We start from the raw sequence: 7,083 nt of genomic DNA on the forward strand, positions 1-7,083 counted from the left end.
ACCTGCTCACTCTGTGAGCAAACAAGGTTGTGGGTTTTTTTTTGGTCCATTTTGAACAGTGAAGTAACTGCTCCAACTCTCACCCTGCTGCTTATGTGCACGCACACACACAGCTTGAGTATAGTTCAAGTGGAAGCCACATTCATTCTCCTGTTGTCAGCTGTCTAATGGATATTATCACATTCCTGCCACGATGGAAATGAGCTGTTACAGCAAACTGCAGCAGTTGTTTTATTGTGTACCCTGACTGTTATGAATCCAAGACCTTCAGTTCTGAAATTGAGGTTTTGAAATTCAAATTATTGTATCTTGCTGGAAGCCTACAAATTCCCTGTTCCGTCCTGCCTGTACTCAGCAGAGATCTAAACGGTGCTTGAACTTCAGCTGTATGGAAATGGCAGCAAAGAGGCTTTTTGTTGTTCCTAACAAACTTGATTCTATACCTTATGGCAGGCTGCACCCCTGCAATGCACTGCAGCGAAAGGGAGAACAGATGTTTCTCAACTCTCATTGCAGTTAACTTCTCCATTCACTAAATCAATACTAGCCAAAGTTTATTAGGACATATTTGTGCTGTGAAACGTTTGGCCTGCAGATTTTTTTTCCTTTTGGCACCCTGCCAGACCCAGCCAGCTTTGGTACCCAGATGTGCTCCAGCACCCTTGGTGCAGTGTTTGCCTCTGGCTGTGTGCAGAGCTCGCACCAGTTCTGCTGCCTGCCCCTCACCAGCAGCCCAGCTCTGCTGCCTGTCCCAAGCTACCAGCCTGTCTCTGTTGCCTGTCCCACACACCAACAGTGGAGCTGCAGCCAAGCCAGGCAACTCATAGGTTGCTGTGAGGATGCAGAGGGGTCAGAAAGTTTTGGAGAAGATGCACCACAGAGGCTCAGTGCAAGGCAGTCAGTAAGAGTGACCATCTGGAGGCCCATGCAGAGTGGCCTCAAGTGGAAAATGAGAAGCAAGGATGTGAAATTTCTGCACAAAGCTATGACTCCAACCTTTACAGCAGCAGCTCTTCCTCACTGGTGACACGGAGTTTTCTGTCAGGGCAGCTGAGATGGAAAACGTTCCCAGGTCCTATTAGAGAGTGAAGGCTCAAACAGCATCAGTGCTGAAAGTCCACAGGTGCAAGAAAACAAAACCAAAATCACAGAATTAACCACATTGGAAAAGATCATCAAGTCCAACTTATCACCTAGCCCTTCTAATTAACTAAACAGTGGCACTAAGAGCCTCATCCAGCCTCCTCTTAGACACCTCCAGGGATGGGGACTCCACCACCTCCCCAAGCAGCCCATTCCAATGCCAATCACTCTTGCTGTGAAGAACTTTTTCCTAACATCCAGCCTAAACCTGCCCTGGCACAGCTTGAGGCTGTGTCCTCTTGTTCTGTCACTGGGTGCCTGGGAGAAGAGACCTACCTGTGCCTGGCAGCGAGCTCCCTTCAGGTAGCTGTTGACAGCAATGAGCTGCCCTGAGCCTCCTCTTCTGCAGGCTGCACACCCCCAGTTCCCTCAGCCTCTCCTCACAGGGCTCCAGGCCCCTCACCAGCTTTGTTGCCCTTCTCTGAGCACGTTCAAGCACCTCAACATCTTTCTTAAATTGAGTGCCCCAGGACTGGACACAGTGCTCAAGGTGTGGCCTAACCAGTGCTGAGTACAGGGGCAGAAGGACTTCCCTGGTTGTGTGGTGACACTACTTCTGATACAGGTCAGGAAGGAGCACAGAGAGGAAGAAAGGCTGGGAAAGCCAACCAAAGCTCTGAGATGATCCTGCACACATGGCTGCTACACACCATGACAGGTACAACTTGAAAGGAATTACTGTTACTTTAAGCATGAGTGCCAGGACTAGGAACTTGGTATGAGAAACTACAGCTTGTCCCACGTAGAAGAGGTGGGGAGGAAGGTCTCTACATTCTCTAGAGTTCAGCATGAGGTGAAATTCTTATTAATGTCTGTGGTTGAATAACATAGGGTGGTGTGAAGCATGGGCTGCTGGGTGGTCACCACTCTAGTGAGGAGCAGCAGCTAGCAGGAGTTTACTTGGGGAAATAAGAGAGCCCTCTATACTATTGGTTCTCTGTTGGAAAAAGGTGCAACTGTCAGGAGTTTGAACACATGCCTTGGCAGCTGCTTTGTTTCTGATGGAGGTGAGAAGAGAGGTGGCAGCTCGCTTCTGGCTACAGCAAGGAAAAAAAGGTGTTAAATCAAAAGGAGCACTTGGATGAATGTGAAAACAAGCCACATCACATCCTTAACAAAAGGAGGAAGAGCAGCACAGTAAGGAAAAGGGACACATTTTGACATACTGAAATAACAAATACAAAGGATCTGAGAGGTGGAGAGCTGGCAGACACTAGCAGAGGCTGGTTTAAAGTATGCCAGGCAAACTGGATGCAGAGTACAGCAAAAGTCTGATATAGCTGCCTCAGGAACTCTGAGAACATGAGCATCACAGATTAAAAACTCCCAAAAATTGGAAATGTGGCAGATGACTGAGAAGAAACACAGAAAGAGGTGAGTGGAGCTGGGCAGAAATGGAAGAGGAAATGTGTGTTACAGCAAGCTAATGAATGAAAGAAGAGAAGAAGACAGTGGGGGAACGGTGAACAAAGCTACAGGTAAGGCATGTCTTGGGAAAAGCAAAAGCAGATGACAGCTGCTCAATATCTACTTGGGAGCAGGCTTCACTCAAAAGCTCAGTGGCAAATGCAGTGAATTTTAGCAGGCAGCTGGGGCTGCAGCCTAGGAAAGGATCACCGATACGGAGGTCAATTTGATTCCATGTTGAATCAAACATAGAGTGGCCAGGAGACTGAGAAAGTGGATTCTGCCCCTCTGCTCTGGAGAGACCTCAGCTGGAATCGAGTTCAGCTCTGAGACCCTCAATACGAAAGGGACATGGATCTGTTGCAGAGGGTCCAGAGGAGGCCACAGACGCAATCAGAGGGCTGCAGCATCTGCCCTATGGGGACAGATGGAGAGAGTTGTGGCTGTTCAGCCTGCAGAAGAGAAAGGTCCAGGGAGATCTTAGAGCAGCCTTTCAGTACCTGAAGTGGGCTACAAGGAAGCTGGGGAGGGACCATTTACAAAGGTGATAGGACAAGGGACGATGGTTTGAAAGTAGAGCAGAGGAGCTTTAGATTGAACATTAGGAAGAACTTCTTTACTGTGAAGGTGGTGGAACACTGAAACAGATTGACCAGGAGTTGGTGGAGGCCTCATCCCTGGAGACTGTCAAGGTAAGTCTTGATGGGACTCTGAGCAACATGATCTAGTTGGGGATGTGCCTGCTGACTGCAGGGGAGGCTGGACAAGGTGACCTCTAGAGGTCACTTTCAAACCAGCACATTCTTTGATTCCATGAGATTAAGCCTAAAGCACTGAGGAATTAGCTGAGCAATACTTGACCCATCATTAACACAGCTTCATGAAACCTAAAAGGGGCAAAGCAGGTCTCAGATCAGAAAGTGCAACTCTAACTAATAAGGGGAGAGCAGAGAACCTAAAGAACTAACAGAAAGAATATTCTTCTCTGACACCTAGCAAGAGTGTAGGACAAATGATTAAACAATCAAATTGCAAAGGTGGCACACCCCAACCTAGGGCTAAACAGAGCTGGAGGCATGGAAAGAAGCTGTTCTGTAATGCCCTGTGTGCCTTGTTTAAAGCAGATAAGGTACACATGGCAAGGGTGGCCCAGGTAGGCTGCATCCTGCCTCCCTGCAGCGCTTTTGAGTTTCCTTCCTCTTCCACATCTCTGCAATTATGCTAAGTGGGCTTCATGATTGAGCTCCCTGGTGTTTTAATTTTATCATGTGACTTAAAAATGCAATAATACCACTGCAAGTCACTGAGTGGAAGACACTCATTTGTTGGGACACCCAGGTCAACATGCTGCACGAGTAGGGAGAGCAGTTACCCTGCTCTGCAGATGGGGCCAGGCTCAGTAGTGTCTAATGGAGGAAAGTAAAGCCTTGAGCTGACAGGACTGTTGATAGCCACGGGAAGAAGCAGAGAAGGTGGGCAAATTTACTGTGTCTTTGCCAGAACATTGAGTTACTGCCAGTTATTTGTCTAACACAAGAGACAGCAAAGTCACAAGCCAAGGGAACAGGACTCATACTGGTTTTGTAAGATTTGTGGCTCGGTTCCCTCTGGGACTGTGCTTAGTTTATGACAGCTGCACCCCCTGGAGTTAGCTTTATGGCTCATGTAAACATTATTTATTGTCAGAAGGAAAACAAGTGCTGTGCAGGAAGGAGATGAAAGCAAATGAGAATCTAAAAGAAGCATTTAAAGCCTCTTATTTATTAATTTAACCCTTACAAGTTTGCCAGCCTGCAGTTTCACATGGATTCAAGCTCCTCTTCTGCTACAGAATTTCCTTGTGCGTTTTTATGGAGCTGTTGGTTTGAGCTTAAAGAACAAGAACAAGTCAGAATGCTAGAACCTGCATAAGCAAGCACAAGGCAGCCCTCTCCCTGCATGGATTCTTATAGTTTCATTGATGTGTGCTGCAGCATGACAGGATAATTCTTCACAGCTTTAAGAGCAGTTGCTTATTTGCATTCCTTCACCCTGTATTTTAAAACTGCTTTCCTACAGCAGGTGACTGCTGAGGCCGTTGCAGTGGCCTGACGTTAAGCTTTGACTGCCTGTAGAGAAGCAAAAGCCAGTTAAGATCCTATGCTAAACAAGAAGCAGGGAATGTTTCCTTTAAACCAGCTGGCATGCTATTGGCTATAGGAACCTAGCAGATCAGCTCTTTTAAATGAGAATTCATCCTTGGAATCAAAGAAAACAACGTGTTTGCCAGGCTGGAAACCTGGACTGCCTGAGCCTGAGAGGTGCTGAGTGCTCTGCCTGGGGAGCCCTGCCCTTGCAGCACCACATCACAGGATTGCAAGGGGTTAGTGATTGGAAGGGATCTGTGGAGATCTTGGGAGTCCAACTGCCCTACCAGAGCAGGACGCACAGGAACACATCCTAACAGCGCTTATAAGTCTCTAGAGAAGGAGACACCACAACCTCTCTGGGCAGCCTGTTCCAGTGCTCCACCGCATCTGCAATGGCTTCTAATGCATGTCCAGTTGCTGGCCCTTCACTCATAAAGCCTGTGGATTCACAAGGTTGTGAATCCTCAAGGATCATCTGGTCCAACCTTTTTGTCCTTCCTGGCCTATGGTGGTCAGATGAGGCCCTGAGCTGGCAGGGCGAGGACCTCCATGTGACAACACTGTAGACAAAGTCTTGTTCTCTCCCTGGAGCTCTGATAAATATCAGTTTGCCAGATTTGTCACATGTTTAGTTATGCACTCACTTCTACACCCGTGAGTATGCTCTGAAGCTCTAAAGGCTTTATTTTCTTCCTGCTTTCAAAGAATTACAATGCTTTGATTATTTTAGGAGAGAAAAAATCATAGAAGCATAGAATCAACCAGGTTGGAAGAGACTTCCAAGATCATCCAATCCATCCTAGCACTCAGCCATATCCAGTCAACTAGACCATGGCACTAAGTGCCTCATCCTGTCTTTGCTTGAACACCTTCAGTGATGGTGACTCCACCACCTCCCTGGGCAGCCTATTCCAGTGCCAGTCACTCTCTCTGTGAAGAAGTTCTTCCAAGTATCCAGCCTATACCTCCCCCCGGCACAACTCAAGACTGTTAATGTAGTTTTTTTTTCTCATGTGTATAGTTTGAACTGTACTTCACAGCTCAGATACTGAGTTAAGTATGGGTTTGAACATATATGTGAAGCTGAACTGTTCCTTACACCATGTACAACTTAGCAGCCAACACAGTCCATTTTACCAGGAAGATTTATGATCCATCTACAAGGGCCTGTTCTATCTGCTGACATCTCCATTATGCCAGGAACAAGAAACACACAACTTTTGTGCTCTCTGTATCATCTCCTTGTTTTATTAATCCCACCAAAATTTCCAAGGATAGGGCATTGTACAGCAGGATCAGGAGGTGTGACATTCACTCATGTAATCAATACAAGAAGTTAACACTGCCCAGGGAGTTCCAGACCTGTGGTTGCTCCAGGCTATGATTTCACCCAGGTCTGTTGATAGCTAATAGTTTGGCTTAGCTGGTCAGGAATACAGAGCTGAGAATTTGCAGCACAGCTCCTGGCTTTGTGTTTGGAGCCAGAGAGTTGTTTCGCTTCATCTCCTTCTAACCAAGGAAGAAATAAAAGGTGATTACGCCACCAACAGTGGTATGGATATATAAATAAGACTCAAAATTACCCATTGCATATGCAAAGCCATCCTAGAGATTATTAGTAGAAAAGAAGAGGAAAAAAATCATGCAGGGCTGATGACATCTGTCACTTTAAATCACCAGCAGGCTGCAGGTGGCTCCTGGAGCTCAGGTAGCCCTGCGTTGTCACTGCCAGCTGTGAGCTCGGGCAGCCTTTCACTGGCACTGCCAGGTTGTGAGCTCGGGCAGCCTTTCACTGGCACTGCCGGCTGTGAGCTCGGGCAACCTTTCATTGGCACTGCCAGGTTGTGAGCTCGGACAGCCTTTCATTGGCACTGCCAGCTGTGAGCTCGGGCAGCCTTTCACTGGCACTGCCAGGTTGTGAGCTCGGGCAGCCTTTCACTGGCACTGCCGGCTGTGAGCTCGGGCAACCTTTCATTGGCACTGCCAGGTTGTGAGCTCGGACAGCCTTTCATTGGCACTGCCAGGTTGTGAGCTCGGACAGCCTTTCATTGGCACTGCCGGCTGTGAGCTCGGGCAGCCTTTCATTGGCACTGCCAGGTTGTGAACTCGGGCAGCCTTTCGCTGGCACTGCCAGGTTGTGAGCTCGGGCAGCCTTTCACTGGCACTGCCAGGTTGTGAGCTCGGGCAGCCTTTCACTGGCACTGCCGGCTGTGAGCTCGGGCAGCCTTTCACTGGCACTGCCAGGTTGTGAGCTCGGGCAGCCCCGCGTTGGCACCGCCGGCTGTGAGCTCGGGCAGCCGTGACTCGCACACCCGGCAGGCCTTTGCTGGCTGCGCACAGCCAGACTCGCACTTCCCAGGGTACTTTCGCTTCTCCAAGTTGGGAGTGACCTCTGCTGCTCCAG

This window comes from Pogoniulus pusillus, chromosome 16, assembly GCF_015220805.1.
Source record: "Pogoniulus pusillus isolate bPogPus1 chromosome 16, bPogPus1.pri, whole genome shotgun sequence".
Lineage (NCBI taxonomy): Eukaryota > Metazoa > Chordata > Aves > Piciformes > Lybiidae > Pogoniulus > Pogoniulus pusillus.